The sequence below is a fragment of the Danio rerio genome, chromosome 20, assembly GCF_052040795.2.
Source record: "Danio rerio strain M-AB ecotype USA chromosome 20, GRCz13ab, whole genome shotgun sequence".
Lineage (NCBI taxonomy): Eukaryota > Metazoa > Chordata > Actinopteri > Cypriniformes > Danionidae > Danio > Danio rerio.
The window spans coordinates 20,262,388-20,279,143 of NC_141040.1; positions in this window are offsets into that span (position 1 = coordinate 20,262,388).

A 16,756-nucleotide genomic window follows, 5' to 3' on the forward strand; every position below is an offset into this window, starting at 1 on the left:
CTAAGGCCCCAGCAAGCTACCCAGGGGTCCACCTCTCTCCCTTGACTTGAAGTATAGGCCCAAGGGTGCCCCCTGGCCCTCCACCTAGGGGACAAGGACCCCTGCAAGCTACCCAGGGGTCCACCTTTCTCCCTGGACTTGAAGTATAGGCCCAAGGGTGCCCATTGGCCATCCATCTAGGGGCCTAAGACCCCAACAAGCTACCCAGGGGTCCAAAACTCTCCCTTGACTTGAAGCATAGGCCCCACGGTGCCCCCTGGCCCACCACCTAGGGGACAAGGACCCCAGCAAGCTACCCAGGGGTCCACCTCTCTGCCTGGACTTGCAGTAGAGGCCCCAGGGTGCCCCCTTGAACTCCACCTAGGGGCCTCTGACCCCAGCAAGCTACCCAGGGGTCCACAACTCTCCCTGGACTTGCAGTAGAGGCCCCAGGGTACCCCCTTGGCCTCCACCCAGGGGCCTCTGACCCCAGCAAGCTACCCAGGGGGTCCACCTCTTTCCCTGGACTTGCAGTAGAGGCCCTAGGGTACCTCCTGGCCCTCCTCCTAGGGGCCTTTGACCCCAGCAAGCTACCCAGGGGTCCACAACTGTCCCTGGTCTTGCAGTAGAGGCCCCAGGGTGCCCCCTTGGCCTCCACCCAGGGGCCTCTGACCCCAGCAAGCTACCCAGGGGTCCAACTTTCTACCTGGACTTGAAGTAGAGGCCCAAGGGTGCCCACTGTCCATCCATCTAGGGGCCTAAGACCCCAACAAGCTACCCAGGGGTCCAAAACTCTCCCTGGACATGCAGTAGAGGCCCCAGGGTGCCCCCTGGCCCTACACCTAGGGGCCTCTGACCCCAGCAAGCTACCCAGGGGTCAACCTCTCTCCCTGGACTTACAGTATAGGCCCCAGGGTGCCCTCTGGCCCTCCACCTAGGGAACGAAGACCCCAGCAAGCTACCCAGGGGTCCACCTCTCTCCCTTGACTTGAAGTAGAGGCCCCAGGGTGCCCCCTGGCCCTCCACCTAGGGGCCTTTGACCCCAGCAAGCTACCCAGGGGTCCACCTCTCTGCCTGAACTTGCAGTAGAGGCCCCAGGGTGCCCCCTTGGCCTCCAACTAGGGGCCTCTGACCCCAGCAAGGTACCCAGGGGTCCACAACTCTCCCTGGACTTGCAGTAGAGGCCCCAGGTTGCCCCCTTGGCCTCCACCCAGGGGCCTCTGACCCCAGCAAGCTACCCAGGGGTCCACCTTTCTCCCTGGACTTGAAGTATAGGCCCAAGGGTGCCCACTGGCCCTCCACCTAGGGGCCTAAGACCCCAACAAGCTACCCAGGGGTCCACAACTCTCCCTGGACTTGCAGTAGAGGCCCCAGGGTGCCCCCTGGCCCTCCACCTAGGGGCCTCTGACCCCAGCAAGCTACCCAGGGGTCAACCTCTCTCCCTGGACTTGCAGTATAGGCCCCAGGGTGCCCTCTGGCCCTACTCCTAGGGACCTAAGACCCCAGCAAGCTACCCAGGGGTCCACCTCTCTCCCTTGACTTGAAGTATAGGCCCCAGGGTGCCCCCTGGCCCTCCACCTAGGGGACAAGGACCCCTGCAAGCTACCCAGGGGTCCACCTTTCTCCCTGGACTTGAAGTATAGGCCCAAGGGTGCCAACTGGCCCTCCACCTAGGGGCCTAAGACCCAAACAAGCTACCCAGGGGTCCACAACTCTCTCTGGACTTGCAGTAGAGGCCCCAGGGTGCCCCTTGGCCCTCCACCCAGGGGCCTAAGACCCCAGCAAGCTTCCCAGGGGTCCACCTCTCTCCCTGGACATGCAGTAGACGCCCCAGGGTGCCCCCTGGCCCTCCATCTAGTGGCCTTTGACCCCAGGAAGCTATCCAGGGGTCCACCTTGCTCCCTGGACTTGCAGTAGAGGCCCAAGAAGGCCACCTGGCCCTCCATCTAGGGGCCTAGGACCCCAGAAAGCTACCCAGGGGTCCACCTCTCTCCCTGGACTTGCAGTAGAGGCCCCAGGGTGCCCCCTTGCCCTCCAAAAAGGAGTCTTTGACCCCAGCAACCTACCCAGTGGTCCACCTCTTTCCCTGGACTTGGAGGGTAGGCCCCAGGGTGCCCCCTGGCCCTCCACCTAGGGGCCTTTGACCCCAGCAAGCTACCCTGGGGGTCCTCCTCTTTCACTGGACTTGCAGTAGAGGCCCTAGGGTACCCCTTGGCCTCCACCTAGGGGCCTCTGACCCCAGCAAGCTACCCAGGGGTCCAAAACTCTCCCTGGACTTGCAGTAGAGTCCCCAGGGTGCCCCCTTGGCCTCCACCCAGGGGCCTCTGACGCCAGCAAGCTACCCAGGGGGTCCACCTCTTTCCCTGGACTTGCAGTAGAGGCCCGAGGGTACCTCCTGGCCCTCCACCTAGGGGCCTTTGACCCCAGCAAGCTACCCAGGGGTCCACAACTCTCCCTGGACTTGCAGTAGAGGCCCCAGGGTGCCCCCTGGCCCTCCACCTAGGGGCCTCTGACCCCAGCAAGCTACCCAGGGGTCCACAACTCTCCATGGACTTGCAGTATTGGCCCCAGGGTGCCCCCTGGCCCTCCACATAGGGACCTAAGACCCCAGCAAGCTACCCAGGGTTCCACCTTTCTCCCTGGACTTGAAGTATAGGCCCAAGGGTGCCCACTGGCCATCCACCTAGGGGCCTAAGACCCCAACAAGCTACCCAGGGGTCCACAACTCTCCCTGGACTTGCAGTAGAGGCCCCAGGGTGCCCCCTGGCCCTCCACCTAGGGGCCTCTGACCCCAGCAAGCTACCCAGGGGTCCACCTCTCTCTCTGGACTTGCAGTATAGGCCCCAGGGTGCCCCCTGGCCCTCCACCCAGGGATCTAAGACCCCAGCAAGCTACCCAGGGGTCCACCTCTCTCCCTTGACTTAAAGTTTAGGCCCCAGGGTGCCCCCTGGCCCTCCACCTAGGGGACTAGGACCCCAGCAAAGTACCCAGGGGTCCACAACTCTCCCTGGACTTGCAGTAGAGGCCCCTGGGTGCCCCCTTGCCCTCCACCTAGGGGTCTCTGACCCCAGCAAGCTACCCAGGGGTCTAGCTCTCTCCCTGGACTTGCAGTAGAGGCCCTAGGGTACCTCCTGGCCCTCCACCTAGGGGCCCCTGACCCCAGCAAGCTACCCAGGGGTCCACAACTCTCCCTGGACTTGCAGTAGAGGCCCCAGGGTGCCCCCTTGGCCTCCACCCAGGGGCCTCCGACCCCAGCAAGCTACCCAGGGGTCCACCTTTCTCCCTTGACTTGAAGTAGAGGCCCCAGGGTGCCCCCTGGCCCTCCACCTAGGGGCCTAAGACCCCAGCAAGCTACCCAGGGGTCCACCTCTCTCCCTTGACTTGAAGTATAGGCCCCAGGGTGCCCCCTGGCCCTCCACCTAGGAGACTAGGACCCCAGCTAGCTACCCAGGGGTCCACCTCTCTGCCTGGACTTGCAGTAGAGGCCCCTGGGTGCCCCCTTGCCCTCCACCTAGGGGTCTCTGACCCCAGCAAGCTACCCAGGGGTCTAGCTCTCTCCCTGGACTTGCAGTAGAGGCCCTAGGGTACCTCCTGGCCCTCCACCTAGGGGCCCCTGACCCCAGCAAGCTACCCAGGGGTCCACAACTCTCCCTGGACTTGCAGTAGAGGCCCCAGGGTGCCCCCTTGGCCTCCACCCAGGGGCCTCCGAACCCAGCAAGCTACCCAGGGGTCCACCTTTCTCCCTTGACTTGAAGTATAGGCCCAAGGGTGCCCACTGGCCCTCCACCTAGGGGCCTCTGACCCCAGCAAGCTACCAGGGGGTCCACCTCTCTCCCTGGACTTGCAGTAGAGGCCCCAGGGTGCCCCCTGGCCCTCCACCTAGGGGCCTCTGACCCCAGCAAGCTACCCAGGGGTCAACCTCTCTCCCTGGACTTGCAGTATAGGCCCCAGGGTGCCCTCTGGCCCTCCTCCTAGGGACCTAAGACCCCAGCAAGCTACCCAGGGGTCCACCTCTCTCCCTTGACTTTAAGTATAGGCCCCAGGGTGCCCCCTGGCCCTCCACCTAGGGGACTAGGACCTCAGCAAGCTACCCAGGGGTCCACCTCTCTGCCTGGACTTGCAGTAGAGGCCCCAGGGTGCCCCCTTGGCCTCCACCTAGGGGCTTTGACCCCAGCAAGCTACCCTGGGGGTCCTCCTCTTTCCCTGGACTTGCAGTAGAGGCCCTAGGGTGCCCCCTTGGCCTCCACCTAGGGGCCTCTGACCCCAGCAAGCTACCCAGGGGTCCAAAACTCTCCCTGGACTTGCAGTAGAGGCCCCAGGGTGCCCCCTTGGCCTCCACCCAATGGCCTCTGACCCCAGCAAGCTACCCAGGGGGTCCACCTCTTTCCCTGGACTTGCAATAGAGGCCCTAGGGTACCTCCTGGCCCTCCACCTAGGGGCCTTTGACCCCAGCAAGCTACCCAGGGGTCCACAACTCTCCTTGGACTTGTAGTACCGGCCCCAGGGTGCCCCCTTGGTCTCCACCTAGGGGCCTCTGACCCCAGCAAGCTACCCAGGGGTCCACAACTTTCCCTGGACTTGCAGTAGAGGCCCCAGGGTACCCCCCTTGGCCTCTACCCAGGGGCCTCTGACCCCAGCAAGCTACCCAGGGGGTCCACCTCTTTCCCTGGACTTGCAGTAGAGGCCCTAGGGTACCTCCTGGCCCTCCACCTAGGGGCCTTTGTCCCCAGCAAGCTACCCAGGGGTCCACAACTCTCCCTGGACTTGCAGTAGAGGCCCCAGGGTGCCCCCTTGGCCTCCACCTAGGGGACTCTGACCCCAGCAAGCTACCCAGGGGTCCACCTTTCTCCCTGGACTTGTAGTAGAGGCCCCAGGGTGCCCCCTTGGCCTCCACCCAGGGGCCTCTGACCCCAGCAAGCTACCCAGGGGTCCACCTTTCTCTCACCCCAGCAAGCTACCCAGGGGTCCACCTCTCTCCCTTGACTTGCAGTATAGGCCCCAGGGTGCCCCCTGGCCCTCCACCTAGGGACCTAAGACCCCAGCAAGCTACCCAGGGGTCCACCTCTCTCCCTTGACTTGAAGTATAGGCCCCAGGGTTGCCCCTGGCCCTCCACCTAGGGGACTAGGACCCCAGCAAGCTACCCAGGGGTCCACCTCTATGCCGGGACTTGCAATAGAGGCCCCAGGGTGCCCCCTTGGCCTCCATCTAGGGGCCTCTGACCCCAGCAAGCTACCCAGGGGTCCACAACTCTCCCTGGACTTGCAGTTGAGGCCGCAGGGTGCCCCCTTGGCCTCCACCCAGGGGCCTTTGACCCCAGCAAGCTACCCAGGGGTCCACATTTCTCCCTGGACTTGAAGTATAGGCCCAAGGGTGCCCACTGGCCCTCCACCTAGGGGCCTAAGACCCCAACAAGCTACCCAGGGGTCCACAACTCTCCCTGGACTTGCAGTAGAGGCCCCAGGGTGCCCCATGGTCCTCCACCCAGGGGCCTAAGACCCCAGCAAGCTTCCCAGGGGTCCACCTCTCTCCCTGGACATGCAGTAGACGCCCTAGGGTGCCCCCTGGCCCTCCACCTAGTGGCCTTTGACCCCAGGAAGCTATCCAGGGGTCCACCTTGCTCCCTGGACTTGCAGTTGAGGCCGCAGGGTGCCCCCTTGGCCTCCACCCAGGGGCCTCTGACCCCAGCAAGCTACCCAGGGGTCCACAACTCTCCCTGGACTTGAAGTATAGGCCTCAGGGTGCCCACTGGCCCTCCACCTAGGGGCCTAAGACCGCAGCAAGCTACCCAGGGGTCCACAACTCTCCCTGGACTTGCAGTAGAGGCCCCAGGGTGCCCCCTTGGCCTCCACCCAGGGGCCTCTGACCCCAGCAAGCTACCCAGGGGTCCACCTTTCTCCCTGGACTTGAAGTAGAGGCCCTAGGGTACCTCCTGGCCCTCCACCTAGGGGCCCCTGACCCCAGCAAGCTACCCAGGGGTCCACAACTCTCCCTGGACTTGCAGTAGAGGCCCCAGGGTGCCCCCTTGGCCTCCACCCAGGGGCCTCCGACCCCAGCAAGCTACCCAGAGGTCCACCTTTCTCCCTTGACTTGAAGTAGAGGCCCCAGGGTGCCCCCTGGCCCTCCACCTAGGGGCCTAAGACCCCAGCAAGCTACCCAGGGGTCCACCTCTCTCCCTTGACTTGAAGTATAGGCCCCAGGGTGCCCCCTGGCCCTCCACCTAGGAGACTAGGACCCCAGCTAGCTACCCAGGGGTCCACCTCTCTGCCTGGACTTGCAGTAGAGGCCCCTGGGTGCCCCCTTGCCCTCCACCTAGGGGTCTCTGACCCCAGCAAGCTACCCAGGGGTCTAGCTCTCTCCCTGGACTTGCAGTAGAGGCCCTAGGGTACCTCCTGGCCCTCCACCTAGGGGCCCCTGACCCCAGCAAGCTACCCAGGGGTCCACAACTCTCCCTGGACTTGCAGTAGAGGCCCCAGGGTGCCCCCTTGGCCTCCACCCAGGGGCCTCCGAACCCAGCAAGCTACCCAGGGGTCCACCTTTCTCCCTTGACTTGAAGTATAGGCCCAAGGGTGCCCACTGGCCCTCCACCTAGGGGCCTCTGACCCCAGCAAGCTACCAGGGGGTCCACCTCTCTCCCTGGACTTGCAGTAGAGGCCCCAGGGTGCCCCCTGGCCCTCCACCTAGGGGCCTCTGACCCCAGCAAGCTACCCAGGGGTCAACCTCTCTCCCTGGACTTGCAGTATAGGCCCCAGGGTGCCCTCTGGCCCTCCTCCTAGGGACCTAAGACCCCAGCAAGCTACCCAGGGGTCCACCTCTCTCCCTTGACTTTAAGTATAGGCCCCAGGGTGCCCCCTGGCCCTCCACCTAGGGGACTAGGACCTCAGCAAGCTACCCAGGGGTCCACCTCTCTGCCTGGACTTGCAGTAGAGGCCCCAGGGTGCCCCCTTGGCCTCCACCTAGGGGCTTTGACCCCAGCAAGCTACCCTGGGGGTCCTCCTCTTTCCCTGGACTTGCAGTAGAGGCCCTAGGGTGCCCCCTTGGCCTCCACCTAGGGGCCTCTGACCCCAGCAAGCTACCCAGGGGTCCAAAACTCTCCCTGGACTTGCAGTAGAGGCCCCAGGGTGCCCCCTTGGCCTCCACCCAATGGCCTCTGACCCCAGCAAGCTACCCAGGGGGTCCACCTCTTTCCCTGGACTTGCAATAGAGGCCCTAGGGTACCTCCTGGCCCTCCACCTAGGGGCCTTTGACCCCAGCAAGCTACCCAGGGGTCCACAACTCTCCTTGGACTTGTAGTACCGGCCCCAGGGTGCCCCCTTGGTCTCCACCTAGGGGCCTCTGACCCCAGCAAGCTACCCAGGGGTCCACAACTTTCCCTGGACTTGCAGTAGAGGCCCCAGGGTACCCCCCTTGGCCTCTACCCAGGGGCCTCTGACCCCAGCAAGCTACCCAGGGGGTCCACCTCTTTCCCTGGACTTGCAGTAGAGGCCCTAGGGTACCTCCTGGCCCTCCACCTAGGGGCCTTTGTCCCCAGCAAGCTACCCAGGGGTCCACAACTCTCCCTGGACTTGCAGTAGAGGCCCCAGGGTGCCCCCTTGGCCTCCACCTAGGGGACTCTGACCCCAGCAAGCTACCCAGGGGTCCACCTTTCTCCCTGGACTTGCAGTAGAGGCCCCAGGGTGCCCCCTTGGCCTCCACCCAGGGGCCTCTGACCCCAGCAAGCTACCCAGGGGTCCACCTTTCTCTCACCCCAGCAAGCTACCCAGGGGTCCACCTCTCTCCCTTGACTTGCAGTATAGGCCCCAGGGTGCCCCCTGGCCCTCCACCTAGGGACCTAAGACCCCAGCAAGCTACCCAGGGGTCCACCTCTCTCCCTTGACTTGAAGTATAGGCCCCAGGGTTGCCCCTGGCCCTCCACCTAGGGGACTAGGACCCCAGCAAGCTACCCAGGGGTCCACCTCTATGCCGGGACTTGCAATAGAGGCCCCAGGGTGCCCCCTTGGCCTCCATCTAGGGGCCTCTGACCCCAGCAAGCTACCCAGGGGTCCACAACTCTCCCTGGACTTGCAGTTGAGGCCGCAGGGTGCCCCCTTGGCCTCCACCCAGGGGCCTTTGACCCCAGCAAGCTACCCAGGGGTCCACATTTCTCCCTGGACTTGAAGTATAGGCCCAAGGGTGCCCACTGGCCCTGCACCTAGGGGCCTAAGACCCCAACAAGCTACCCAGGGGTCCACAACTCTCCCTGGACTTGCAGTAGAGGCCCCAGGGTGCCCCATGGTCCTCCACCCAGGGGCCTAAGACCCCAGCAAGCTTCCCAGGGGTCCACCTCTCTCCCTGGACATGCAGTAGACGCCCTAGGGTGCCCCCTGGCCCTCTACCTAGTGGCCTTTGACCCCAGGAAGCTATCCAGGGGTCCACCTTGCTCCCTGGACTTGCAGTTGAGGCCGCAGGGTGCCCCCTTGGCCTCCACCCAGGGGCCTCTGACCCCAGCAAGCTACCCAGGGGTCCACCTTTCTCCCTGGACTTGAAGTATAGGCCCAAGGGTGCCCACTGGCCCTCCACCTAGGGGCCTAAGACCGCAGCAAGCTACCCAGGGGTCCACAACTCTCCCTGGACTTGCAGTAGAGGCCCCAGGGTGCCCCCTTGGCCTCCACCCAGGGGCCTCTGACCCCAGCAAGCTACCCAGGGGTCCACCTTTCTCCCTGGACTTGAAGTATAGGCCCAAGGGTGCACACTGGCCCTCCACCTAGGGGCGTAAGACCCCAACAAGCTACCCAGGGGTCCTCAACTCTCCCTGGGCTTGCAGTAGAGACCCCAGGGTGCCCCCTGGCCCTTCACCTAGGGGCCTAAGACCCCAGAAAGCTACCCAGGGGTCCACCTCTCTCCCTTGACTTGAAGTATAGGCCCCAGGGTGCCCCCTGGCCCTCCACCCAGGTACCTCTAACCCCAGCAAGCTACCCAGGAGTCCACCTCTCTCCCTGGACTTGCAGTAGAGGCCCTAGGGTACCTCCTGGCCCTCCACCTAGGGAACTCTGACCCCAGCAAGCTACCCAGGGGTCCACAACTCTCCCTGGACTTGCAGTAGAGGCCCCAAGGTGCCCCCTTGGCCTCCACCCAGGGGCCTCTGACCCCAGCAAGCTACCCAGGGGTCCACCTTTCTCCCTGGACATGAAGTATAGGCCTCAGGGTGCCCACTGGCCCTCCACCTAGGGGCCTAAGACCCCAGCAAGCTACCCAAGGGTCCACAACTCTCCCTGGACTTGCAGTAGAGGACCCAGGGTGCCCCCTGGCCCTCCACCTAGGGCGCCTCTGACCCCAGCAAGCTACCCAGGGGTCCACAACTCTCCCTGGACTTGCAGTAGAGGCCCCAGGGTGCCCCATGGTCCTCCACCCAGGGGCCTAAGACCCCAGCAAGCTTCCCAGGGGTCCACATCTCTCCCTGGACAGGCAGTAGACGCCCCAGGGTGCCCCCTGGCCCTCCACCTAGTGGCCTTTGACCCCAGGAAGCTATCCAGGGGTCCACCTTGCTCCCTGGACTTGCAGTTGAGGCCGCAGGGTGCCCCCTTGGCCTCCACCCAGGGGCCTCTGACCCCAGCAAGCTACCCAGGGGTCCACCTTTCTCCCTGGACTTGAAGTATAGGCCTCAGGGTGCCCACTTGCCCTCCACCTAGGGGCCTAAGACCGCAGCAAGCTACCCAGGGGTCCACAACTCTCCCTGGACTTGCAGTAGAGGCCCCAGGGTGCCCCCTTGGCCTCCACCCAGGGGCCTCTGACCCCAGCAAGCTACCCAGGGGTCCACCTCTCTCCCTTGACTTGAAGTATAGGCCCCAGGGTGCCCCCTGGCCCTCCACCTAGGGTAGTAGGACCCCAGCAAGCTACCCAGGGGTCCACCTCTCTGCCTGGACTTGCAGTAGAGGCCCCAGGGTGCCCCCTTGGCCTCCACCTAGGGGCCTCTGACCCCAGCAAGCTACTCAGGGGTCCACAACTCTCCCTGGACTTGCAGTAGAGGCCCCAGGGTGCCCCCTGGCCCTCCACCTAGGGGCCTTTGACCCCAGCAAGCTACCCTGGGGGTCCTCCTCTTTCCTTGGACTTGCAGTAGAGGCCCTAGGGTGCCCCCTTGGCCTCCACCTAGGGGCCTCTGACCCCAGCAAGCTACACAGGGGTACAAAACTCTCCCTGGACTTGCTGTAGAGGCCCCAGGGTGCCCCCTTGGCCTCCACCCAATGGCCTCTGACCCCAGCAAACTACCCAGGGGGTCATCCTCTTTCCCTGGACTTGCAGTAGAGGCCCTAGGGTACCTCCTGGCCCTCCACCCAGGGGCCTTTGACCCCAGCAAGCTACCCAGGGGTCCACAACTCTCCCTGGACTTGCAGTACCGGCCCCAGGGTGCCCCCTTGGCCTCCACCTAGTTGCCTAAGACCCCAGCAAGCTACCCAGGGGTCCACCTCTCTCCCTTGACTTGAAGTATAGGCCCCAGGGTGCCCCCTGGCCCTCCACCTAGGAGACTAGGACCCCAGCAAGCTACCCAGGGGTCCACAACTCTCCCTGGACTTGCAGTTGAGGCCGCAGGGTGCCCCCTTGGCCTCCACCCAGGGGCCTTTGACCCCAGCAAGCTACCCAGGGGTCCACATTTCTCCCTGGACTTGAAGTATAGGCCCAAGGGTGCCCACTGGCCCTGCACCTAGGGGCCTAAGACCCCAACAAGCTACCCAGGGGTCCACAACTCTCCCTGGACTTGCAGTAGAGGCCCCAGGGTGCCCCATGGTCCTCCACCCAGGGGCCTAAGACCCCAGCAAGCTTCCCAGGGGTCCACCTCTCTCCCTGGACATGCAGTAGACGCCCTAGGGTGCCCCCTGGCCCTCTACCTAGTGGCCTTTGACCCCAGGAAGCTATCCAGGGGTCCACCTTGCTCCCTGGACTTGCAGTTGAGGCCGCAGGGTGCCCCCTTGGCCTCCACCCAGGGGCCTCTGACCCCAGCAAGCTACCCAGGGGTCCACCTTTCTCCCTGGACTTGAAGTATAGGCCCAAGGGTGCCCACTGGCCCTCCACCTAGGGGCCTAAGACCGCAGCAAGCTACCCAGGGGTCCACAACTCTCCCTGGACTTGCAGTAGAGGCCCCAGGGTGCCCCCTTGGCCTCCACCCAGGGGCCTCTGACCCCAGCAAGCTACCCAGGGGTCCACCTTTCTCCCTGGACTTGAAGTATAGGCCCAAGGGTGCACACTGGCCCTCCACCTAGGGGCGTAAGACCCCAACAAGCTACCCAGGGGTCCTCAACTCTCCCTGGGCTTGCAGTAGAGACCCCAGGGTGCCCCCTGGCCCTTCACCTAGGGGCCTAAGACCCCAGAAAGCTACCCAGGGGTCCACCTCTCTCCCTTGACTTGAAGTATAGGCCCCAGGGTGCCCCCTGGCCCTCCACCCAGGTACCTCTAACCCCAGCAAGCTACCCAGGAGTCCACCTCTCTCCCTGGACTTGCAGTAGAGGCCCTAGGGTACCTCCTGGCCCTCCACCTAGGGAACTCTGACCCCAGCAAGCTACCCAGGGGTCCACAACTCTCCCTGGACTTGCAGTAGAGGCCCCAAGGTGCCCCCTTGGCCTCCACCCAGGGGCCTCTGACCCCAGCAAGCTACCCAGGGGTCCACCTTTCTCCCTGGACATGAAGTATAGGCCTCAGGGTGCCCACTGGCCCTCCACCTAGGGGCCTAAGACCCCAGCAAGCTACCCAAGGGTCCACAACTCTCCCTGGACTTGCAGTAGAGGACCCAGGGTGCCCCCTGGCCCTCCACCTAGGGCGCCTCTGACCCCAGCAAGCTACCCAGGGGTCCACAACTCTCCCTGGACTTGCAGTAGAGGCCCCAGGGTGCCCCATGGTCCTCCACCCAGGGGCCTAAGACCCCAGCAAGCTTCCCAGGGGTCCACATCTCTCCCTGGACAGGCAGTAGACGCCCCAGGGTGCCCCCTGGCCCTCCACCTAGTGGCCTTTGACCCCAGGAAGCTATCCAGGGGTCCACCTTGCTCCCTGGACTTGCAGTTGAGGCCGCAGGGTGCCCCCTTGGCCTCCACCCAGGGGCCTCTGACCCCAGCAAGCTACCCAGGGGTCCACCTTTCTCCCTGGACTTGAAGTATAGGCCTCAGGGTGCCCACTTGCCCTCCACCTAGGGGCCTAAGACCGCAGCAAGCTACCCAGGGGTCCACAACTCTCCCTGGACTTGCAGTAGAGGCCCCAGGGTGCCCCCTTGGCCTCCACCCAGGGGCCTCTGACCCCAGCAAGCTACCCAGGGGTCCACCTCTCTCCCTTGACTTGAAGTATAGGCCCCAGGGTGCCCCCTGGCCCTCCACCTAGGGTAGTAGGACCCCAGCAAGCTACCCAGGGGTCCACCTCTCTGCCTGGACTTGCAGTAGAGGCCCCAGGGTGCCCCCTTGGCCTCCACCTAGGGGCCTCTGACCCCAGCAAGCTACTCAGGGGTCCACAACTCTCCCTGGACTTGCAGTAGAGGCCCCAGGGTGCCCCCTGGCCCTCCACCTAGGGGCCTTTGACCCCAGCAAGCTACCCTGGGGGTCCTCCTCTTTCCTTGGACTTGCAGTAGAGGCCCTAGGGTGCCCCCTTGGCCTCCACCTAGGGGCCTCTGACCCCAGCAAGCTACACAGGGGTACAAAACTCTCCCTGGACTTGCTGTAGAGGCCCCAGGGTGCCCCCTTGGCCTCCACCCAATGGCCTCTGACCCCAGCAAACTACCCAGGGGGTCATCCTCTTTCCCTGGACTTGCAGTAGAGGCCCTAGGGTACCTCCTGGCCCTCCACCCAGGGGCCTTTGACCCCAGCAAGCTACCCAGGGGTCCACAACTCTCCCTGGACTTGCAGTACCGGCCCCAGGGTGCCCCCTTGGCCTCCACCTAGTTGCCTAAGACCCCAGCAAGCTACCCAGGGGTCCACCTCTCTCCCTTGACTTGAAGTATAGGCCCCAGGGTGCCCCCTGGCCCTCCACCTAGGAGACTAGGACCCCAGCTAGCTACCCAGGGGTCCACCTCTCTGCCTGGACTTGCAGTAGAGGCCCCAGGGTGCCCCCTTGCCCTCCACCTAGGGGCCTCTGACCCCAGCAAGCTACCCAGGGGTCAACCTCTCTCCCTGGACTTACAGTATAGGCCCCAGGGTGCCCTCTGGCCCTCCACCTAGGGAACGAAGACCCCAGCAAGCTACCCAGGGGTCCACCTCTCTCCCTTGACTTGAAGTAGAGGCCCCAGGGTGCCCCCTGGCCCTCCACCTAGGGGCCTTTGACCCCAGCAAGCTACCCAGGGGTCCACCTCTCTGCCTGAACTTGCAGTAGAGGCCCCAGGGTGCCCCCTTGGCCTCCAACTAGGGGCCTCTGACCCCAGCAAGCTACCCAGGGGTCCACAACTCTCCCTGGACTTGCAGTAGAGGCCCCAGGTTGCCCCCTTGGCCTCCACCCAGGGGCCTCTGACCCCAGCAAGCTACCCAGGGGTCCACCTTTCTCCCTGGACTTGAAGTATAGGCCCAAGGGTGCCCACTGGCCCTCCACCTAGGGGCCTAAGACCCCAACAAGCTACCCAGGGGTCCACAACTCTCCCTGGACTTGCAGTAGAGGCCCCAGGGTGCCCCCTGGCCCTCCACCTAGGGGCCTCTGACCCCAGCAAGCTACCCAGGGGTCAACCTCTCTCCCTGGACTTGCAGTATAGGCCCCAGGGTGCCCTCTGGCCCTACTCCTAGGGACCTAAGACCCCAGCAAGCTACCCAGGGGTCCACCTCTCTCCCTTGACTTGCAGTAGAGGCCCCAGGTTGCCCCCTTGGCCTCCACCCAGGGGCCTCTGACCCCAGCAAGCTACCCAGGGGTCCACCTTTCTCCCTGGACTTGAAGTATAGGCCCAAGGGTGCCCACTGGCCCTCCACCTAGGGGCCTAAGACCCCAACAAGCTACCCAGGGGTCCACAACTCTCCCTGGACTTGCAGTAGAGGCCCCAGGGTGCCCCCTGGCCCTCCACCTAGGGGCCTCTGACCCCAGCAAGCTACCCAGGGGTCAACCTCTCTCCCTGGACTTGCAGTATAGGCCCCAGGGTGCCCTCTGGCCCTACTCCTAGGGACCTAAGACCCCAGCAAGCTACCCAGGGGTCCACCTCTCTCCCTTGACTTGAAGTATAGGCCCCAGGGTGCCCCCTGGCCCTCCACCTAGGGGACAAGGACCCCTGCAAGCTACCCAGGGGTCCACCTTTCTCCCTGGACTTGAAGTATAGGCCCAAGGGTGCCAACTGGCCCTCCACCTAGGGGCCTAAGACCCAAACAAGCTACCCAGGGGTCCACAACTCTCTCTGGACTTGCAGTAGAGGCCCCAGGGTGCCCCTTGGCCCTCCACCCAGGGGCCTAAGACCCCAGCAAGCTTCCCAGGGGTCCACCTCTCTCCCTGGACATGCAGTAGACGCCCCAGGGTGCCCCCTGGCCCTCCATCTAGTGGCCTTTGACCCCAGGAAGCTATCCAGGGGTCCACCTTGCTCCCTGGACTTGCAGTAGAGGCCCAAGAAGGCCACCTGGCCCTCCATCTAGGGGCCTAGGACCCCAGAAAGCTACCCAGGGGTCCACCTCTCTCCCTGGACTTGCAGTAGAGGCCCCAGGGTGCCCCCTTGCCCTCCAAAAAGGAGTCTTTGACCCCAGCAACCTACCCAGTGGTCCACCTCTTTCCCTGGACTTGGAGGATAGGCCCCAGGGTGCCCCCTGGCCCTCCACCTAGGGGCCTTTGACCCCAGCAAGCTACCCTGGGGGTCCTCCTCTTTCACTGGACTTGCAGTAGAGGCCCTAGGGTACCCCTTGGCCTCCACCTAGGGGCCTCTGACCCCAGCAAGCTACCCAGGGGTCCAAAACTCTCCCTGGACTTGCAGTAGAGTCCCCAGGGTGCCCCCTTGGCCTCCACCCAGGGGCCTCTGACGCCAGCAAGCTACCCAGGGGGTCCACCTCTTTCCCTGGACTTGCAGTAGAGGCCCGAGGGTACCTCCTGGCCCTCCACCTAGGGGCCTTTGACCCCAGCAAGCTACCCAGGGGTCCACAACTCTCCCTGGACTTGCAGTAGAGGCCCCAGGGTGCCCCCTGGCCCTCCACCTAGGGGCCTCTGACCCCAGCAAGCTACCCAGGGGTCCACAACTCTCCATGGACTTGCAGTATTGGCCCCAGGGTGCCCCCTGGCCCTCCACATAGGGACCTAAGACCCCAGCAAGCTACCCAGGGTTCCACCTTTCTCCCTGGACTTGAAGTATAGGCCCAAGGGTGCCCACTGGCCATCCACCTAGGGGCCTAAGACCCCAACAAGCTACCCAGGGGTCCACAACTCTCCCTGGACTTGCAGTAGAGGCCCCAGGGTGCCCCCTGGCCCTCCACCTAGGGGCCTCTGACCCCAGCAAGCTACCCAGGGGTCCACCTCTCTCTCTGGACTTGCAGTATAGGCCCCAGGGTGCCCCCTGGCCCTCCACCCAGGGATCTAAGACCCCAGCAAGCTACCCAGGGGTCCACCTCTCTCCCTTGACTTAAAGTTTAGGCCCCAGGGTGCCCCCTGGCCCTCCACCTAGGGGACTAGGACCCCAGCAAAGTACCCAGGGGTCCACAACTCTCCCTGGACTTGCAGTAGAGGCCCCTGGGTGCCCCCTTGCCCTCCACCTAGGGGTCTCTGACCCCAGCAAGCTACCCAGGGGTCTAGCTCTCTCCCTGGACTTGCAGTAGAGGCCCTAGGGTACCTCCTGGCCCTCCACCTAGGGGCCCCTGACCCCAGCAAGCTACCCAGGGGTCCACAACTCTCCCTGGACTTGCAGTAGAGGCCCCAGGGTGCCCCCTTGGCCTCCACCCAGGGGCCTCCGACCCCAGCAAGCTACCCAGGGGTCCACCTTTCTCCCTTGACTTGAAGTAGAGGCCCCAGGGTGCCCCCTGGCCCTCCACCTAGGGGCCTAAGACCCCAGCAAGCTACCCAGGGGTCCACCTCTCTCCCTTGACTTGAAGTATAGGCCCCAGGGTGCCCCCTGGCCCTCCACCTAGGAGACTAGGACCCCAGCTAGCTACCCAGGGGTCCACCTCTCTGCCTGGACTTGCAGTAGAGGCCCCTGGGTGCCCCCTTGCCCTCCACCTAGGGGTCTCTGACCCCAGCAAGCTACCCAGGGGTCTAGCTCTCTCCCTGGACTTGCAGTAGAGGCCCTAGGGTACCTCCTGGCCCTCCACCTAGGGGCCCCTGACCCCAGCAAGCTACCCAGGGGTCCACAACTCTCCCTGGACTTGCAGTAGAGGCCCCAGGGTGCCCCCTTGGCCTCCACCCAGGGGCCTCCGAACCCAGCAAGCTACCCAGGGGTCCACCTTTCTCCCTTGACTTGAAGTATAGGCCCAAGGGTGCCCACTGGCCCTCCACCTAGGGGCCTCTGACCCCAGCAAGCTACCAGGGGGTCCACCTCTCTCCCTGGACTTGCAGTAGAGGCCCCAGGGTGCCCCCTGGCCCTCCACCTAGGGGCCTCTGACCCCAGCAAGCTACCCAGGGGTCAACCTCTCTCCCTGGACTTGCAGTATAGGCCCCAGGGTGCCCTCTGGCCCTCCTCCTAGGGACCTAAGACCCCAGCAAGCTACCCAGGGGTCCACCTCTCTCCCTTGACTTTAAGTATAGGCCCCAGGGTGCCCCCTGGCCCTCCACCTAGGGGACTAGGACCTCAGCAAGCTACCCAGGGGTCCACCTCTCTGCCTGGACTTGCAGTAGAGGCCCCAGGGTGCCCCCTTGGCCTCCACCTAGGGGCTTTGACCCCAGCAAGCT